Source organism: Ornithodoros turicata, chromosome 1 (assembly GCF_037126465.1).
Source record: "Ornithodoros turicata isolate Travis chromosome 1, ASM3712646v1, whole genome shotgun sequence".
NCBI classification, from domain to species: Eukaryota; Metazoa; Arthropoda; class Arachnida; order Ixodida; family Argasidae; genus Ornithodoros; species Ornithodoros turicata.
The window spans coordinates 194,624,962-194,647,091 of NC_088201.1; the positions used below are offsets into that span (position 1 = coordinate 194,624,962).

General features: G+C 42.5%; 2 long non-coding RNA genes across 2 annotated transcripts in view; both read right to left on the reverse strand.

The window, feature by feature from the left end:
* The window catches only part of LOC135378920 (uncharacterized), a 65,317-nt gene that overhangs the window by 14,336 nt on the left and 28,851 nt on the right, over positions 1 to 22,130 (reverse strand). The window lies entirely within an intron of this gene.
* Positions 11,674 to 13,323, reverse strand: LOC135374615 (uncharacterized). Its single transcript, XR_010417029.1, has 3 exons — positions 13,263 to 13,323; positions 13,021 to 13,139; positions 11,674 to 12,047 (listed from the first exon to the last, which is right to left on the reverse strand). It is a non-coding gene; the product is annotated as an uncharacterized LOC135374615 (long non-coding RNA).

Here is a 22,130-nt window from a genome sequence, read left to right on the forward strand (position 1 = left end):
TGTTACGGGTAGCCAGTCTAGGTTTCCAGTGTGATGCGGGCGTGTTAACAGTGGAGTGGGCAGCGGGTCAGGTGAAGTGGACACGTTTTACCTAATCACTATCAGAAATCACACCGAGCTGCTTAACTTCTTATGCATATGTACTGCAGTCGCTCGAAATATGATGTAAAACGTCTCTGACAAGCGCTGTACATACGCTCACACCGTTAGGGTGCAACACTTCTCGTGTGGCCCTTTTTGTCCATGTCGCGTTTCGTATCATCATGCCTGAAGTCACAGCAGCATTTCCCCGTTCGCCCCCCTCCCTGCCCTGAAGACGTACAAGAAACCATGCACGCAGACATATCTAATCATCAGGCGTAGACCAGGGAGTACGCTCAGTTTACTCTTCAACGTTCACCGCGTTGCGGATAGCGGGTTTTTAAAAAAGAAGGCTGGGGGGAACGTATGAGGGGGGGGGGGCTGGTCTCAATTGGTAACGGGACGCGGGTTGCGTGTCGGGCGGGGATTTAAACGTGCGGGTACAAGTCGGATGCGGGCGAAATAATTGTGACCCGCGCCGGACTGTACTTGGAAGCACCGTCTGAACTAGTCGCAATACAGAAATCCCGTCGCGGGATCCTGTACTGACCACAAAGAATCCCGAAATCCCGGCAGTGCAAAAATGGCCCGGGATGAAAACCCTCATTCTAATGTAACTTTCATATATTTTTCATATATTAGTTCATATATTATTTAATTTTCATATATTTTCAAAGTCACCATGGTGACTTTGACTATAATTCATCCAACGTCATTTATGCCATTCAGTGCAACGCGTGTCAAGCACAATACGTAGGTCAAACCAAAACATCTTTTCGGATCAGGTTCAACAACCACCGGTCGGACGTTAATAAAAAGCCAAATCTTCCTGTTTCTCGTCACTTCAACCAGCCTGGTCATTCAATAAATGACGTCGCCCTTTTTATTCTTCAATCTAACTTTAGCTCCGATAGAGGCAGGGATCAACGCGAGTCTTACCTTATTTGGAAATTTCAATAAATCATTAACGAAGATCCCGGTGTACTTTCAACAGTAAGGAATCTGGTCGTCTAGATGGGATATACTTTCCTTTTTTTTCTTTTTTTCGTCTTTTTTTTTTCTTGTCAGCTACGGCCTCAGTACATCTCACCCTGAGCTGGCTCCCCAAGACAAATGACATCACCACCCGGACTTGACCTTGCGGAATGTTCCAGAATATGACTCACGGACAACTGCCACTTGGCATACTTGCACCGATTGTGACGTCACTTACCGGACCTATTTAAGCAATGTGCAACCCTTGTACAGTGCTGGACAAAAGTTCACGGAAGGCGCAACCGGCGTATTTTCTCTGGGCAGAGACACTCTAGCGGCGAGCGGAAGCGGGCGAGTTCACTCGTTCAGAGAGTTGGTGCTTGTGGCGACCCACCGTGGTAGTAGTGGTAACTTTGCTTTTGAAATGGTCTTGTTTTCGCTGTACTGTACAGAGCGCGAGTCGTAATCAAATTGTTTCGTGGCACATATCATGAAAATAGTCATGGAATGTCATAATGACTGCCGGTGGTCATAAAACACTGTATGACACTGTCTGAAGCAGCAATAGCCCCATAAAATTCATCCATGGCGCATATCATGAAAATAGTCATGAAATGTCACATTGACCGTCGGTAGTCACAAACAACCTGTGTGACCCGGTCTGAAGGAGCGGTAGTCCCATAAAATGGATTCATGGCAGATAACATGAAAATAGTCATGGAATGTCATAATGATTGTTGTTAGTTATAAAACACTGTATGACACTGTTTGAATCAGCATTAGTTCCATAAAATGGGTTCAATGCACATATCATGAAAATAGTCATGGAATGGAATGTCTTAATGACCATCTGTAGTCAAAAGACACCGCATGACACTGTTTGCAGCAGCGGTACTCCCATAAAATTGATTCGTGGCGCATACCATGAAAATAGTCATGGAATGTCATAATGACTGTCGGTGGTCATAAAACACTGTATGACACTGTTTGAAACAGCAATAGACCCATAAAATTGATTCATGGTGAATACCATGAAAATCATCATGAAGTGTCATAATGCCAAAAAGCAGTCATAAAACATCGCATGACACTGCAAAATCCAAGGGTTGTTGAACCAGTCATGATACATTGGTGAAATCATGAGTCTCAGTCATGGCATGACTGAATACACACTGAATACATTTACACGTGTTACTTGGATTAAATTGGGTAGCGCTTGGATTAAATTGAGTGACCATTGGAATAAAATGAGCGGGAAAACCTGTAGTATTACAAACGGACTATGCAGGGTTTGCTCAGCAATTCGGTAGAAATGTACTAGTAATCCTAATAGAATAAAAATCTGACGCAGAGACAGGTTTAGAGTCATCATCCGAGATGTCCTGGAACAAGCAACACAGAGGCCGACAGGAAATGTCGAACTGTCAACTTTTTATCATATTATTAGAGGCTGAAATCACCTTTCATAAGTTTCTGCGCAACGCAGAATGAAGAACTCGTTCGATTGTGAATCATTTTTGAGCGTTCGAATCGTTTTGATCAGGCAAACGGAAAGATTCCCTGACATCGCATTTGTGAGATTCCCTCAGGATAACTGTGTACAAATAAACGGTTCTAACATGAACCGGCGCACCGTAGCAAATCAGTGATGTCTTCAGACATGTCCCGATCAAACAGCTCGCCTACGCTGAACTAATTGTGTGTTTCCAGTGGCCTGTACGCTTGCACAATATCAGCAGTGAACTGGCTGGGCGAACATACTAGATAAACTACAACGCAATTGTGATCGGCGGCATGTTTTGCGACATATCGACAACTGGACAGCTGTCCAGTTGTCGATATGTAGCGCAAAGATATCGTCATGTTGTACACTGTTCACAAACAACTTAGTCGTGTAGCGATACTTGTTTGATTCCTTCATAGCTCTAAATTATTTGGGTATTGTGGAAGGAAAGAATCAAGAGCGGTGTTGCAGTGGCAACGCAACCGATGTCACACTTGCGAAAAGCGTTCGCACGGCTGCGTTCAGTGTGATTTGTCCCCAGCAACTCCGCGCAGATGGCGTCTCTTTTTTGTGAGCAGTAAAGTGGTCTACACACTTTGAACGAACGAAGAGATCACTGCTTTCCGTGCGCGTTTGTGCTGCTCTCGGGTAGTATATCAAAGCTTCAGGCGCGCTTTTTTTGAAACCGGGGGGGGGGGGGGGGGCGGAGAAAAAGAACTGAGAGGAGGTACATAATCATGGCTAAGAGAATCGTAGACCCCCTTCCCCCTCTACAACTCCGCCATTGAACGCGGGGAACTCGCCCACCGCTTTAACGACTTTCGCGACCCTCTCGTTTACACTGTGCTCCGAAAGGCGGGAATGCCGGCACCACTGGCATTACCTTCCTCCAATTCAACAACCGGTCCGTTTCATTCTCCGAACCGTACTCACGCCCCACACCTGTAGTACGAGTACTGTCATTGTGATAAATCACGCGAGCAATTGCAAAACGCTTATTTATTGCGTTTTATACAGCAGCCTGAAAAGCGATGCCCGCTGCGAGTATCACACTGCATGCATCTACACACGTCGCAACATAGTCGACACACTTAAAGGGACCGAAAAGTGAATATAAACCTATCGAAACTTTACGTTCAGCAAAAAGCTTGAACCTTCAAAAGTTCAAATATCAAAATACTCCGCTAAAATCGCTGTAGTTTTTCTGTAATCGAATATTCCATAATTGCATGTCCAGGGACCTAGTAGAAAACCGGGCAGTCTGTCAACAATTGCATAACCCTGCGCCATCTGTCGAGGGCGCATGTAATACGCGCACTTCCGGGCGCTAATCCGGCGAAAACGAAAATGGCAGTGGGCATTTGTGACCAATTTCTACGTCGAGAATGTCGAGCCTCCTGAGCTTGAGTGCGCTGGAATTCCACATTCGAGAACTGTCGCTCACACAGAACTGTGGTTTGTGCGTTAGCGTGCTGGAAAGTGTGTTCTTCGCAGCAGAAGATTCCTCGTCCAGAGATTAATCGGAGTCACATTCGTCCTCAGCAGTAGCTCACCGTGCCGTGAACATGGACTGCTTTGTGAAATTTCCATGTATCAGAGAGAAGCACTTGTGTAAGCCGAAGCAAGCGCTGTTTTTTCGTCGTGCAGGTGTTCATGTGTGAAATGCAAACCGACGGATACTACGGATGGATACTACGGTTTTTGCTGCCGAGAGGTAGAGAATGCGTGTGAAAAGCAGACAGACAGTTGCATCAGAACTAACAAATATTTCGAAATACTGTGCCTTGACACCGAAGTACTGCAAGTGTGTTTTACACACATCCGAGAAACCGAAGAGCATGACAACATACACGGCAGCGCCTTGTGGTCTTTACCCACTACTTGAACGGCAAACTGGACGGAAAACCCTTATTTCTGCAGGAAATTCCGTTATACCACCTGTCGGCCATTCACAAGATGGATATGGGGTGCTCCGAGAAAATACAATAGAAAGTACTCCACTGGATCTCGATCTGCGTCATGCATGCTATTAGGGATGCTTTCCCATCAGTGCGCTGACTTGTAGAAATGTTGATGTCAGCATATTTTCATTTCTTGTTTGCTGCAGGTTTTTCTCCTTGCTTTTTCTTTGCTGTCACAGCATATTATAATTACTAGTTTGTTCCTGGAGGGTTAAGTAACCTGTGGGCATAGATGTATTTGTAGGTTATACTGAATTGTATATGTGAGGAGTAAGTAAGATAATTTTCATCAGTGTCACTCAGCTGAACTGTGTTCGTAACCTTTTAGTACTTCTTATAGTGACTACGTTTCCAAGTGCCAATTAATATTTGAACCAAGATTGGGATTTAACACTAATTGAACTCTGTTTGCTAAACGGAGTACTTGTAGATGATTCATTATCACGTCACCAACTAATATTTGTAAAGAAGGACTTGAAGGCTGACTTCAAGTATTATTAACCCTTGATCTGGGTTCAAAGTTAACAATGCACCATTGGTGTGCATAGTACTCCAAAATGGCTAAATAATTTATTGCATAAGTTCTCTGTTACTGTAATTGAGATGTACTTTTGTAAAGTACTTTTGACAGCCCTGCAAATTGAAACTGGCTTCAGTGTACATCGTAACATTTAATTGAAATATAATATAAGAGCAGAAGCAACGTTTTGTCCCAATTCAAACTACGTATATCTTTCTTTTTTATTGTCCAGGGATTTAGGAAATAGAGTAGGACTTCCTGCCCTCTGATGTTTTGACGTACTTGAACGTACAGTTGTAAAACCTACAACAAAATAAACAAGAGAAGTATAAACAGTTTCGTCTTTCCCTTTTGAATTTAACAAGCTAGTTATATTTTACCATTTGTTCACTTTTGAATTCTCTGTTGGTGAAAAGATTACAGGAAAAATGATGCTGCAGATCAAACAATGACCTGTCATCTTGATGAAGATCAGGACATTTCTTCAGGCATGCTAAGTGAGACAAAAGAAATGTACAATGAAGGTTGCACAAAAACAGCAAATCTCCGTCGACTAAAACTTTATATATGTGGATGTTACCACATCGTGTAGTTTCCACCCAAAAGTAGGACTAGGCAAGGTTGTTGAGATGTTGATGTGCTATACCGTTAGAGCACATCAATATAGATGAGGGGCAAACACAGTAGACAGCGTAATGGCTGCAAACTCAAGTGAAGATTTATTCAACAGAATAAGAAACCGAAAGCATGAGCAGAGAAAGGCAGTGCCCATGCAGTATATGGTGAACCATATTCATTTCTGAGAAGGTAGGATCGGAAGACCAATAAAGAGAAATGACAGTTGCGTCCGAGATAGGGGAACTCTACAAATTTTGGGACCAATATGATGTGGTAACCTTGCATGGCTCACTGCAGCTCTGACACACATTGAACAATTCCAGTAGTTGCGGCTTCAAAGACAATGAACGTTTGCTGTTGCACTGGGTATTCAAGTGTAGAGGATGCATCTCTAGAAAATTAATTGGTGTTCCTTAGTCATAAAGTCATAACTCCATCTCAACAGGAACTATTCTCGTACCCTTCAAACAAGCTAGTAGTTCTCATCGGTTTCTTCTCCTCTTGTTGACGTCATACTAATGTTCTGCACCTGTCCAAAGACTAAAAAAAAATGTCACAAAGTCTGCAACACGTAACAAATCTAGTGCTTCCATCTGTGGACTTTGCATACCTGCTTTCAGTTATTTCTGTCATGTCAACTTGAGTGCCTGGATCACACATACGAAGCAGTCTTGCGCCACTTCAACACTGGAAGGCCCCTAAAATTAAATTTGTTGATGTTGACAAAGTTGAGTACGGGACAAGTAGGATACCATAAGTTAAATGGAATACGTCGTCGCTATATTATAACTTATACGTGTGTGACGCCTGTACATACCTAAGACGTTGTATTGAACTCGTCACCCCGGTGAAGCAAAATCACTGGGTACTGAGCATCAGTGTGCTTCGGACGTCTTCGCAATTCGCCTTCTACGGCATCTTCGTAGTCATCGGCAGCAAAATGAGCTCAGCACATACCACACGACTGCTACATCTAATAACCGAGTGCTTTGAACCACATTCGTTTTCGCGCACTCTCCTGTTGAATCTTGTGGTAGAAACGCCTGTCGCCGATGGTGAACGAACATGATTTTTGCGTCCCCGAACACCAAAACCACACCACTCATATGTAGGTCTCTCGAATAATTGGCACAACAACCACGAACATGTCATTCACTTCTCTTCGCGCGACCAACACGACCGCCCACGACGTAAACAATAAACGCGATAACACAGACGACCTTGCAGATGGCGCGGCGGATCGTAGCTCATAGCGGCGAAGTAGCTGAATGCTTTATTAACGTAAAAGCTATGGAAGTGAGCGTCATTTTTAAAATAGTGTTTTGCTGTAAGATAATGTGCGCCAGATTCGTTATCTACAAAATTAGCTCTCACGTGGTAAGGGTTGACCAATCCCTGGGAGCCCTGGACCTGAAACCCAAGTTGCTCTTTTTCGCCGTTCGCTGGCAGCACCGTCCATGTTCCGGCAATCCTCAAAATATCTATACGTAAAAAATATGCCGAATTGAGAAGTAATGCTTTCTGTGTCTTATCAAACAACGATGTTCTGCACGACAGTGGGCAAAAATATGGGGGTTATTTTTCACTTTTCGGTCCCTTTAAAAGACAATAAACTTTCACTGTTTCAATGGTCATTCAAGTGTAGAGGATGCATCTCTAGAAAATTAATTAGCGTTCCTTAGTCATAACTACACCTCTTCACACAGGAAGTATTGTTCTAGCATTCAAACAAGGTAGCAGTTATCGTCGGTTTCTTCTCCTACTGTTGACGTCGTACTAATGTTCTGCACCTGTCCAAAGACTCCATAAATGTCACAAAGTCTGCAATACTTAACAAACCTACTGCTTCCATATCTGGACTTTGCATACCTGCTTTCAGCTATTTCTGTCATGTCAACTTGAGTGCCTGGATCACACAACACGTAGTAGTCTTGCGCCACTTCAACACTGGAAGGCCCCTAAAATTAAATTTGTTGATGTTGACAATATTGAGTACGGGACAAGTAGGATAACATAAGTTAAATGGAATACGTCATCGTTATATTGTAATTTATACATGTGTGACGCCTGTACATACCTAAGAGATGTGTTGAACTCGTCACCTCGGTGAAGCAAAATCACTGGTTACTGAACGGCAGTACTACGTAGTAAACAATAAACGCGATAACACAGACGGCCTTGCAGATGGCGCGGTGGATCGTAGCTCGTAGCGGCGAAGTAGCTGAATGCTTTATTAACGTACAGCTATGAAAGTGAGCGTCATTTTTAAAATGTCGTTTAGCTGTAAGATCCTGTGCGTCAACTTTGCTCTCTATAAAATTAGCTCTCACGTGGTAAGGATTGACCAATCCCTGGGAGCCCTGGACCGGAAACCGCTGAAACCCAAGTTTCTCTTTTTCGCCGTTGGTTCGCAGCACCGTCCATGTTCTGGCAATGTTCAAAATATTTATACGTAAAAAATATGCCGAATTGAGAAGTAATGCTTTCTGTGTCTTATCAAACAATGATGTTGTGCACGACAATGGGCAAAAATATGGGGGTTATTTTTCACTTTTCGGTCCCTTTAAAGGTCAGCTATGCCGATATCCCAAATAGTCGAAACGGTTGTGATATTCTGAAAGCTCACATCCAGCTCTCCCCAAAATGCACCTTCATTCTCTCAGTCCGGTACAGTGCCATCTAAAAAAAATAGATAATTCATTCCGAAACACACATGGGCGCAGCCATTTTTATGACGTAGATGCACCCGAACGGCCATTGTGACGTGTACGCGCCTTCGCACTTGTCAGTGGATTTCAGCTACAGCTTCTCGCGGCTTCACGTATCTGTGCTTGAAGATGGCGGACTGCCGGGTTCCACCGTTCCGCGATAAGTAAACAGTCCAGCAGCTGCGAACTCATTCGCGAACCAACCTCTGTGCGATGTTGTGACTGGAATTCGTCGTTTGTGTTTTGTGAGCACGTACAATTTATATCAAGTCGCGTCTGCGTTAGCCTCTTTACAGCACTTGCACATTGTCGAGACTGACGTTTCGACAGCCGTGTTAGCAAGAAAATGCCGACAGCGTTTTATTCCTGCAGGAAAAAATTGTGCTATGTATTTGAGGAACCGCGTACTGCTATGGCACAAGTTTTACGTACGATTTATCAATGTGCAACAGCGTCGACGATGGTATGTAACGATGAGAGACGTAAAACGAAATACAAATCACATTTTCAACTTTTTGTGGGATTATGTGCATTTTCCAGAAGCTTTCTTTGAATCACACACTCCCATGTCACGCTGCGTTGTGTGGCACGCTACAAACTACTGCATTTTATGTCTAACATCTGGATATTGTTTGTAATGAGCACCGTCGCACAAAAACATGCACACGAAAGCTCCAGTAGTCATGTGGTTGCACACTATGCAGACGCAAAAGAAGTACCAGAGCACATATTGCCACTTAGAAATGGTGTTTTTAGAAATGTGGGGTCTGAAGAGTTAGGGCATAGCATAGATCCTAGAAATCAGGTGCACCTTATCCTTCTGTAGAGTGCTCTTTCAATTCACAACTCAGCCCATGGGGTGTGAAAGTGTTAGAGGCAATTATGTGACTTGTCGTCCTGGGTGACATCACTGGCCAGCCTTGGAATTAATTCTGTGCTCAGGAATTATTGTACAAATCACTTTGTATGTAGGACATGGTAAGCAATATGTAAGTTGCAACCTTGTCTGCAGCATTCTCGATTGCCTCTTACCTTTACAGTTAGAGACACGTAACCAAACCATTTGCAAAGGGCACTCTTACAGGGGCCGTGTACCTTGAGTTTTTAATTTATAAAATTTATAAAAATATAAGTATACAATATGTAATATGACAATTATATTAAATAAAAAATAACATTTATAAAAAATAATTTATAAAAAAAATAAAAAGGCTTCATGGAAGCAATCCGTTAGCATACCCATTGCACATGAAGCACAATTATATATGCTTGGACATCATCTAATTAATCTTCTGAACCATATGTGTGGCTGGATACGAAATTTTTTATGCGCATGCTCTACCCTTCCTATTCCTACATGTGCACACGAATAACAGTGAATATATGTGAAGTGGCAAAAAGCAACGCTAGACTCTACCATCATTGTGCCCCTTTAACTTTTCCACATTCATGTCTGGTAAACAGGGAATATCTCACTAGAAAAGAAGACATTTGTGCATTGTTTGGCAAGCAGATAAATATATTTATTTACATTTTCCATCAATCAACAATGTTGTGACCTGGTGCAAATATTAATGTCAACAAGGAAAGTACTTACAAATTATTCCTATGTGCTCAAATGTAGATATGACAATTATGTTTTTCTACCTCAGCACAGTACAGTTTCAAAATTAACAAACTGCACAGCATCAGCAATCTTAAAGTATCTCAAGAGGGGAATCACATAAACCTCCAATAATAGACTGTGCAAACAATGCTCCAGAAAACAAAGTACTTCAAGAAAAATCTGAATAATCGGTTGCCGTTGTGATATCTACTACTATGCACAGTTCATGAATGGAACATGTTACCTCAGTGCATTACCTCCATGTGAGCACTGGAACAGGCAGCTTTTTAGGTCGCTCTTTTCGTGTTTTTCTATTGTCTTTTTTGTTTTCTGTTTTTGCAATAGCAAGCATGGCCATAGTGAAACACAGGCAGCCAAGGACAGGATGAGACATCTACAGTGCGACTGCTAGCTCTAAACTGATATATTTATTAGCAGACTCTGGAATATACACATATATGCTGCTCAGCACAATTTAACAAATAGAATAACAGACAAGGAAAAGGGTTATATATCTCCCCCTCTCCTCATTCTATTTCACAGGCTGCCCTAGTATCATTCTGAGTGTGCCCGTGCGTTCCCTTTGAGATAACGTATCTCGGACAGAAGCAAATCCAACAGCGGACTGCTTACACATGCAACCGTCTTGGATTTCTCTAACCACTTGTTATTTAACCGCTGCCTTGAGCTGTGTGTTCTGGAAATTTAGGCAGCATCCAGAGTCCCTGCAATGTGTTGCCATGTTTCTAGAGGGCATCAAAAGTCTGTCCTTGGCTGCCTGTGTTTCACTATGGCTCTCAGATACAAACTACCCCATTTCAACACAGTAGAAAACACAGATTTGTAAATAGCATCTGTTGATTGCACTGTACATAGTACATACCCCCCCCCCCCATATAAAGGATCATAGTGGATACTACATCTTGTGCGATAATGTCAGGAACACAAAAAAGCTAGATTTGAAACCGCTCTTACGTCGTAGTAGTAGTATTTGTGTGAAGCTACGCAATGCCTGTCCTGCAAACAATTTAAACCATATGTTTCATCTGCCAGCGTGATGATCCCCTGAAAAGCAATTCACACTTGGCGGGAACTACCGGTTCTGAAACCTATCCCTGACATGTGTAGCCATCAGGGAGGAAACCCAAGGGCTGCGGTGGAAAAGCCAAACACATACGGGCTATGTTCTCACTGTGTATCAGCTGCTCTGGCTACTAAGAAGAACATGTTCCAAATTAATATAACATGGCTTGACATGACACGCCGGCAAAAGCTAACCAATAAAATTAGTAGTTAAATGTACAATACGTAAACACTTGCGATAACATGACAGTTTCCTTCCTGCATTCATGCGCTACCATTCAACCCACATAAACAGTGTACTGATTTTTTTATAGCATTACATGTCGTTTGACAGAACTCGAACAAGATTATATAGCACACGATAAAAGTAGAGTGAACATAATGTGCAGAAAAAATGGCTAGGAAGCAAGCGAGCTGGTGAAGATGATGCATATGTAAAACCCCGAGACTAGGGAAAACAAAGGGACGTGTCTGTGTCTGTCCCTTCGTGTTCCCTAGTCTTGGGTTTTACATCATGCATAATGTGCAGCTTTCCATTCACGCTTAATGGCCGTAGCAGTAACGCATGAAGGCCACTGCTAAGTTGTAGTGAGAAACACCGCTTTACGCTTGCCATGTCTAAATGAAACGTACCTGACCTGATCCAAATTAATCGTTCTGAGTCTGGAACACACAAAGAGAAAAACGCAACACACGCCACAACATTAACAGATAGGCAAATGAGCTGTGGCGAGCTCCACCTTGGGACAAAGTCAACAAGTAATTCACCAAAAGTCAATGAGCGCCTGAAATGTAACACCTCTGACTGGTAGCAGGACGGTCCACGTTCAATTCCTGGTGCTAGCACTGACTGGCTTTTTCATGAATTATTTGTTGAAGTTTCGATGTGCTTGAGAACCATTCGTCAACCATTGTATCCTCATGAGGTGATGAGGGTTTGTCATCCCGAAGAGACTCCCTTTCTGGCATGTGTCCTTATGGATGCTCATCACTGCAGAAAAAAAAAAAAGAAAAAGCATTTAATGACAAGAAATGGATATTCGTATTTACTGTATAATGATTGTGCACAACAGAAAGAAGACTTTCGCACAGAAGTCTGTGCTTCTTCAGGTCTAACATCAAGGTACAAAATTCCAGAATATATGCCATGTTGTAAGGTAGAGAATAAGTAGAGTAATTGCGTTGTCGAGTTGAGTTGAAGGGGAAGTTGTACCCCTTTTTATTTTATTATATATGATTGTATAATTATTTTTATATCTGTACCAACCCTCGCTCTCTACATTACAACATGTTTTATATATTCTGGGATTTTGTAACCTCATGTTAGACATTAACAAGAGCAGCCTTGTGCACGAAAGTCTCATCTCATTAAAATTTAGGTGCTCTTAACGGTTTTCTTTCTGTTCTGAATCTCTATCGCAGCATACCTGCACATTGCAGTTCTACGTACTGTGACTTTGCAGTAAGAGTATGGACTTTGGGTAAAAATACTACACAGCACTGCTCAGACATTTTTTCCTATCGAACAGTATGTATGCATGCAGTATGCACACAGTATTTGTGCACCGGACCCACTAAAAATGTAGTGAATGTGGCATTGCCCACGGTAATGCACCAAGTTGAACACAACTATTGTAGAATCCAGGTACATGTCAAGCCAGTACCACATCCAGTGTGAAGTTGTGACAAATAAATAGTTTCCATTTTTCTTAGCTCTCAGAACACAGCCAGTGAATTAATAAGAGCAGACAATGTTAACATGAATTCTGGGCTATTCTTCAATTAAAGATTCACAGATAGTAAAGACACCTTCCTCAATGGACGTTGATGACACTGAAAATTCTAAAACGTTATCAGAGGTGACATCAGCTTCGGTGTGCCAAAGGATTGTATGTCCAACAGTAATCCAGTTAACAGTAACAAAAATGTGCAAAAGACAAATTAACTGAACTAATGTAGCGTACCTCCTATATCAGACAGTGAAGCTTGTAACACCCCATCCACAGGAACCAATGTCCAGACAGCAAAAGTGCTTGAACTGGGAGATAGCAGCTAACCGGAATGGTGACCTTCGTTTTCCACCCTGAAAGCACAGGTTGTAACTTTGAGGGCAGATTTAAAAGTGGTGTCAAGATGTCTGCATGCGAGCGCACATGAAAAGTTGAACATAGGTGAATACTCAAATTTTAACATCACATTGTCATACCTATTGGTGGAGGTAGACTGCAACTAACGTGTCAGCAATCTCTTCATGCACCAGATGCAAGCCAGATCCGTGGTTATATCAGGGTAAGCGCAGTAGGGCAGCTGCGCAATCGATTCATTAAGCTTGCTATTTTTTATATCTGAACCTCGACTTACCTTTTTTGCTCTCGTTTTTTGCCTTGATCCTTCGTGGCACGTTCAAAACGTTGTGCGTCGGGCACCTGAGATTTTCATCAGACGATTTCGTGCCGAGATTCCAAAGTGCCTGTGGAGTCGCGCGTAACCTATGATAACATTCGTGGACAAAATCCTTGCAGTGGAAATTAGCAGGCACCGCTGTCAGCCAAGAGCTTCGCACTGCTTGGTCTTTTGGCAGCTTATAATAGGTAACACTTGAATGTTCCGATGAATTGTTCTAACAGCGTAGCACCGCCGCATCTTCGACAACTTCGCCGTGGCATATCACGTATCATATCGCTTCAGCCCGTAAAAGGCCAGGTCAGAACAAGGAAGTGCACTTTCCAAACGACGCCGTGCCCCCCCCCCCCAAATATTCACATGCTTTGTTTCCGGCTTAGCAACAACATAACAGCTGTTCGCTTATGTACGATGCACACAGGACGAAACGAAAGAAGCCAAGCGGCCAAGCCAAGAGCCCATGCCAAACCAAAGACAGATAAACCGAGAGCAGTGACGTCGGTGCGGTCTCACGGCCGGGTGTAGGAACTAAAAAAAACTGTTCTCTAAAAAACTACGAACAGTTGGAGCAAGATATTTCGCACACATATTCAGTGTTCGGTAATGAACACACAGCGCGAGTATCGCTCAGTTCTGCGGCACTTCAAAATCGGCATATCTGACCTTTAAGGGTGGTTCCATAAGTTTCCGGCCCGACTAACTTTTAATAGTCATAGAGACGAAACAAGTGTATAAATTCTCGACATAGTCACCCTTATCTTCGATGCACTTTTGACACCTTTCAACGAGCATTCTTATACCCTTGAAAAAAATAGTCCGAAGTCTTGTCCGCAAAATGATGGAAAACTGCCTCTTGCACCTCACTATCGTTTTGAAATCTCCGTCCTCTGAGATCCCTCTTCAAGTTTGAGAACAGGAAGTAGTCACTCGGTGCCAAGTCTGGACTGCAGGGTGGGTGGTGGATTTCTTCGAAGCCGCACTCATTCAGTGCAGCCTCGGCAACAGTAGCCGGGTGGACAGGGGCATTGTCCTGGAGCAACCTTACACCTCGACTCAACCTACCGCGCCTCTTTTCCTTGATGGCGTCTCGCAGTCGGTGCGGGAGTGAAGCATAATAAGTTGCATTCACTGTGGTGTTCATATCTTTGAAGTCGATGAGGAGGATCCCGTGACAATCCCAAAATATTTTTGCCATGATCTTCTTTGTGGATTGTGTGACCTTGGCTTTTCTTGGGGGTGCTTCTCCTGGTTTGCGCCATTCCATCGACTCCTTTTTCGAAAGGGGATCATAGTAGAGCACCATAGTCTCATCCTCTGTGACCAATTGACTCCAATATTTCTTCCTCGTTCTCTTGACAGAGCTCCAAAAACTCTTTGGCACAGACGACGCGTTGTTGCTTTTGAACTGACGAGAGAAGTCGTGGCACCCATCTCGCACTGATCTTTTTCATGTGAAGGCCCTCGCCGATGATGCGAGAAACGGTTGATTTGGAAAGCCCCAGCCTTTCTGAGATTTCCTTCACCTTCAGACGCCTGTCGCTCAGCCCTTCTTCCTCGACTACAGACAAATTTTCTTTTGTCACCACTTCCACTGGACGACCATCGCGTGGACCATCTTCAATGGACTCTCGCCCCAGTCGAAACTGCTTAGCCCAGCCTTTTACCGTTGTGTACGACGGAGAGGCTTCCCTGTACATGTTGTCCAGTCGCGCTTTAATTTCTTTAGGCGAAAGTCTTTCTTTTGTCAAGTATTTTATCACAGCGCAGTACTCGATTTTTTTTTTCATTTTAACTGAAGAGTGCACACTACCTGTTTGAAATGCCACTCTCCAGCCGGCAAAAGCATAGAGAGGATTGAGGGCGGTGCTCCGGCCCTCCAACAGATAGCGCCACGCGTCCTTAATCGCATTTTCAAATTCGCGCGCATTTTCTACCTCGGGCCGGAAACTTATGGAACCACCCTTACTTCCTCGTCTCCTCTCAGCAGCTGCTATGATGTGCGAAAGTCGGCGTACTTCTCGAGGTCTTTTCACTTGGTATATTGCTGTGCGAACGCGAAGCAGACAACCTCGGAGACAATCGTCACCGCTGCGCTGCCGTTTGTGTGCCTGGGTGACGCCATAATAGTGTTGCGATCGCTGGGGCTTCTTTTGCCGCACAGGGAGTGTCAATCTTTAAAACTCGTTTATTAAATATCTAAGATGTTTCCGGCAGATAAACTTTGCCAAGCTAGCTGTGAACCGGAGACGAACGTCAACGTTTCTGTCTCATAAACACTTTTTTTTTCGCATGGAATGGTCTCTTTAAAGGAAGTCTCGGAGAACATGACGCATTTTATACTGATGGGTCGAAAACAAACACCGGTTTCCCTTGTACTATGCTAACACAATCCTGTACACAGTCACATCGTCTAACAAACATCCTATCCATCTTCAGTGTTGAAATATAAAGGATAATCCTTGCACTTTATTACATACTACAACACCATATAAAGTCGTCAATCGCTGCAGCGATTTCCTACGCTGCACACCAGCACATGCAACTTGAGAAAACCGAACAGTCTTCTTGCCTTGAGTGCATAATGCCTAACCAGTATAATAATTAGGAAAACTCGTAGATTTTCCTCTTGGTGAGTGCAAAGCCATGTCCTGGTAATGCAGTCACCGCTGCTGCAGCTTCACGTTTTATGGGTATAATATCATTTGATGTTAGTATTGAAGGCCCCCTTGAGATAGTCGCCTTGAGGAGGATACGCAATTCGAAATGGCAACTTTTTCGGAACATGAAATATAAGTCCTTCGACTGGTTAAAAGTAGGTAATAGGTCAATACGAAATTGTCAAAATCGTATGCACGAAGTTTTTTTTATAACGTTTGAGGGTTGAAGATAGACCAGAAGCCAGGGGACATCATGAGGAAAACTTACACACACTGGCTTAAAGGGACCATCGCATCCATCCAGGTCGATTCCGAAACTTTAGTACCACGATATTTCTCAAATACAATATATATATAAATACAAAATACATTGTTGAAAGGGGTGTTCAAATACTCTTCGTAAATACTTTTCGGTATGAGTATTTAAATACCGCAACTACCATAAATACTGTGAGGAAGCTGTCGCCTGGATTTGCAGAAATAACGATGATCATAACAAATCAGAAAGGGAAAATAGCATTATTTGTTAGATTATCATGGGAATTTTAATGGTAGATAGAAGCTTTTTGAAGACTTCATCACTTAGGCGTCTTGTGTTCGGCCGTATAATCAGATTCGCAAAGGAGAACAGCGTGTCCACAGGTGCTGATGAACAAAAGCTTGCATTAAATTTGATGAAGATGCTTCGTACAACAAGGTAATGAGTCGCGACCATTCTCTCCAACAACAGCGAAAAGCTTGCCATCTAAAATCGTTTTTCGCCTGCATGCTAGCTCAAACACTGTGCCCTAAACTCGCCCTTCTTCCGAAAGGGTAAAATGCACGGCATATTTAAGACATGAATCAGTATATTTTTAGGAGTATATATTTTTAGTTTTTATTTATTATCAATATTTGTAAGTAGTAGAAGGGCAAAGAGCCTGGTAACCAAAGAGCCTGGTGACCATCGGTCCCCTACCGCTCTAGATAGGAAGGTATTTGGAGCAAGATCGTTCGCGCCAAGGAGGAGCACGCACCAAGACCGCCCCGTGCGTTTCGCGGCCGCGCGTCGCGTAGAGAGGGGTTTCCTTCTCGCGTTTGAACATACATGAACATGCAAAGTAGATCTTATTCCCTTTCCACATCTTTTATTACATCCCCGACCGGGTAGTTTCAATCGTCATTTACCAACGATCAACTCACCTATCAACTTTCTACACAAAATGGGAGCTGCATGGAAGCTTTTGACTCGATGTTTTGGAAAGGAATATGATGAGAGGGAGACGCCGGACGAGAAAAAATGGCGACTTAAACAAGAAATATATGAAGCAAAAGCAGAAGCTGTGAGGAGGTTCCTCGCACACGAGCGTCTTATAGAAATGAAGCGTCGTTCCGCAAAAAGTCAAGATGATCAAATCGATTGGTGAGATGTACAATAAATCCATTTCTCACACCATCACTTATTCATTGTCTCGTTTACTTTTGCATCGTGATGTCTGACGCAGGTCGATTTGCTTCTATCCACCCTGCAAGGGTTATTATTTGCGGTCCTTCCATGTCGGGTAAAACCTATCTCGTTCGTAACATTCTAAGAAATCTTACAGTATTCACTGTAGTCCCAGAGCAAATCTTTTACGTTAGGAAATATGATGCGACCTGGCAAAATGAATTCGCAAATGATGTTACATTTCAGAAAGAGCTACCAAAGACATGGGATGAGAGCGTGCCTACTTTGATTATAGTCGACGATCTCATGACTGAGAAGAATGTGATGCAAGAAATGGTTCATCTCTATACGAGAGCATCACATCATAAGAACGCATCCATTATTTTTCTTTGTCAGTACTTATTTCACAACGACGTCAACTATAGAACATTATCTCACAATAGCACATATATAATATTATTTAATAATTTAAGGTCATGCACGCAGCTGGAACTTTTAGGACGCCACATCTTCTGCAAAGCTCAATTACCATACTTTATCAGTGCGTTTGAGCAGGCAACAGAGAAACCATTTGGTTATCTAGTGATTGACCTACACCCTCTGACGCAGTCTCAATTTCGACTGCGAACAGGCATTACTGGAAACGTTCGACAGTTTGCTTTTTTTGCCAAAATGAAAAGTCCGCGTCATCATTTAACTTTTCTAAAAGTCCTTGCAACATGTACTCCTAAAGAGCGCGATGAGATTTTAAAGGAGGCGCCACCTCATAGCATAGAAGCTCTTTCTGAAATCTGTAAGAATATATTGAACGGTAATATTAAGCTACCACCCAGATTGTTCAAAGAGCTGGAAAAGTATAAACACACCATTCGATACATTGCATATAAAATGCTGCACAAATCCCCAAAAAGACTAAGATCCTTCCTCTGTCGTCAGAGGGGTGGATTAGTGCCACTAATCCCCTTATTACTCACGGGATTAACCAGTGTGCTCGGTGGTGTCGCAGGTCGTGCTCTAGCAAAGACGGTAGGTGTCTAAAAAATGGCTACAAAGGTTGAGGTATTGACTCCTATCGAATCAATTCTGGAATCTAACGAAAGCGATGATCTTAAAGTAAAACGAATGTTAACTGCTATGTACTACATTATAAAAAAATCATCAGAAACCATCTAATGAAACAGAGCCAGCACCCACAGTACAGGAAGAAAAAACGATGAGTCACTTCCAATGGGACGCTCATTTGATTACAATTCGCTTCCTTCTATTGTCAACATTAAAAAAGTAAGACGTGTAGTCTCAGTGCTACCTAGGAGCTTGACTTGGAATGATAAGGGAGAAATCATTCATAACAACCAAACAATCACTGGTTCTAATATAAAAGAATTGGTGTTGCATCTGTCCGGACACAAGAAAGGGAAGCCTGCTTGGTACCGAAAAGTGGCAAAGTTCTTGCAGCCACAAAAAATACGTCAGAAGAGGAAAGCAAGGAAACATATACTCTGGGAAACGTATAAATCACCCCAAAGAACAAAGTTGCTTTCATCATCATCATCAGATGAATATATCACAGAAGAAGAATGAATTATAGGGATCCAAACGCTGGTTTGGGTGGGGTTGCTCGATACTGCAGAGGTCGAAACATCTCTAAGAAACAGGCAATCGAAGAACTACAGCGAGATGACGTCTACACACTTTACAGAGAAGGAAGACGTAGATTTAAGAGTTAAGAAAGATCATCTCACTGCACATCAACGATCTTCATCAAGCAGACCTGATTTCATTCCTGCAGTACAAGAAACAAAATAAAGGATTTTCCTTCATACTCATTGTGATAGACTGCTTATCAAGACGACTCATGGCTACGCCCATTAAGACCAAGCGTGGTGAAGATGTGAAGAAAGGATTGATCAAGATGTATAGGAGCCATAAATCCTATCCACATCTTCTACAGGTAGATAAGGGAGAGAGTTCTATAACAAACACGTGAAATCATGGTGTAAACGTCACTCAATACACATGTATAGCTCTTTTTCTCCATTCAATGCCGCGGTCATCGAGAGAGCTATCAAGACTATTAAAGCTAGACTTTATCGTTATTTCGCCAGTAAAGGTCATCACAAGTACATTGCTGTTCTCCCAAAGATCATCGCCGACTACAATTCGTCATATCACTCGACTATCAAGATGGCCCCGAACGACGTCGATAAAAATAACGAGATTGAACTATTCAATAGACTTCACAGTAAAAATGACAACAAACCAAAAAAGATTCCATTGAATATTGGTGATCAGGTGCGCGTACTCACAAGTAGATCAATTTTTGACAAGGCGTACATTGGGCACTGGTCCTTAGTTGTCTACACGATCACACGATACAAGAACTCGGATCCACCAGTGTTTTACATAGCTGGACCAGATGGGGTCGAAGACGATGCAACTTACTATGCCAATTAATTGCAACGTGTAGTGAAATCTCAAGACGACCCATACCCAATTGAACGCATAGTAAGTCGAAAGAAAATAAACGGTGTCACACATTATAAAGTGAAATGGCTAGGTTATGATGACTCATTTAATTCCTGGGTTCCAGCCCAAGATGTCGCGAAGTTCTGATTTTTACATGTGTCTCCTACCCAATAATTGCATGGATATGCACCCGAACAACAGTCTCAATGACTTTACAATCACTCTGAGTGCACCACTGCAAGTGAACGAAGAATATGAAGTTGGCCTGCATGAACTTTCCATCTCTAATGTATTCTACAACGTTCCACGGACTAACGATGCTACTATACATATTACTTCCAGAAGCATTATTGAGCTGCGTAAGGAAGTTGTTGTGATATCGACTTTGGAACACACGCTGCAAGATTTTTTAAAAGAATTCAACATCGCATTTGGTTATCTTGATGGAAGGTACACATTCCAACTACCTCAAATAACTTGTTCTATTAAGTTTTTGGATAAAGAACTGCAACAAGCCATGGGTGTGTCCACTATACAGGGTTTGAAAGTTGCAGGTGCTAAAGTTCCACATCAGAACATGTACATGGGAGAGGAAGCTATCTCAAAGATGCTTTTAAAGGAAGAGGTGACTATCATTACACAATATGCTCCAATCATATTCATACCAGGTCGCCCTATCACTGTCACACTAAATCGCTTCTTTAAAAGGTATGAAATCGATGGAAAGATACTATTTCAAAACAATACCTATACATTATTGGTCCCACGTCTCTTTGTTATTCCTGAACAACTCAAGAGACTCCTCAAATTAAACTCCAGTAAACTGTTAGAAAATACAACACAATACATTGGAGATCCATTTACATTCAGTTTTGGTGTTGTTCTAGAAAAAGTAATACTTGCAAGGGAAGAAGTCAAAACTCCACCAAATTATTACGAGACACCACGTTCGCTTCTACAAGCTATCAGAGGTGTGATAGGCAGCAATTCTATACTAATGTACAATGAAGATACACAGCTGTTTACTTTCACTCCAGTTGATGGAGTAACTATAGATCTTTCTGAATATTTGAGTAATATGTTGGGTTTCGCACCAATTCAGTCTATTGCAAACACCACTACCGGAACCACACCACTCAATCTTAAACCATTGTTTCATAATTTCATGACTTATTGTGACATTATCGAATCACCTCATATAGGTGCAAAAAAGTTTCCCATTTTGAAACTCGTCCCATATTTACATAAAGATGATCCCCAGATTCATTACAGCTTCCATAACGTGCAATATTTGAAGCTGTTGCAGAACGAAATCACGTCAATTTCGATTAAGGTGTATGATGAGACAGGTCGTCCACTTCATTTTAGAGGACCAGGTAGTACAGCTCTAGTTCTACACTTCAAAAATGTATCTTAAAGAAGTGCCAGAGATCCATTATGGATCAGGACTTGGTGATCTAGTGCCATACAAAGGGCCTCTCTTTCAAACTGGGAATGGCTTCTTTAGTTCTTTGCGTAAGCTAGCATTGCCACTATTGCATCGTGCAAAGCCTTACATAGCCCGTACTGCGATGAGCGCAGCGAAAAATTTGGCGAAAAAGTTATCTGAAGAGCAAAACATCAAGCAAGCACTGAGAGCAAGCTCAAATGAATTAGGCACACAGATTTTGAAGGACATTGCAGGCAGCGCACATCGAAGGAAAAAGAGGAAGAGAAGAGACATTTTCGATTAATCATCTGTAACCATGAAATAAAGAAGACACTTTTTTCACACATTGATGTTTCTTCTTTATAAAGAAAAAAGGTTTTTCTATGGAAAAGGGTCGCACTCCGAAAATGGCGCCCAAGAGGGGTTAGAAGTCGGGACAATGGGTCGCCCCCTTTCACATGTAGAAAGTGTAGCGGACAATGCTTCGAAGCGGGTTCGTATTCTGAAAACAGCTGGTCAGCGGGGGGTTAGAGGAGTGGAGCGGCTGGTGGTTAGCAAAAACGAACCATGCTCGCCTGAGGACAATGTGAAATGGTAAGGGGACTGGAGGACAATGATTCCAATCATGAACGGGATCGCATTCTGAAAACAGCGGGTCAGCGGGGGGTTAAAAGTGTGCATCAGCATCGAAGC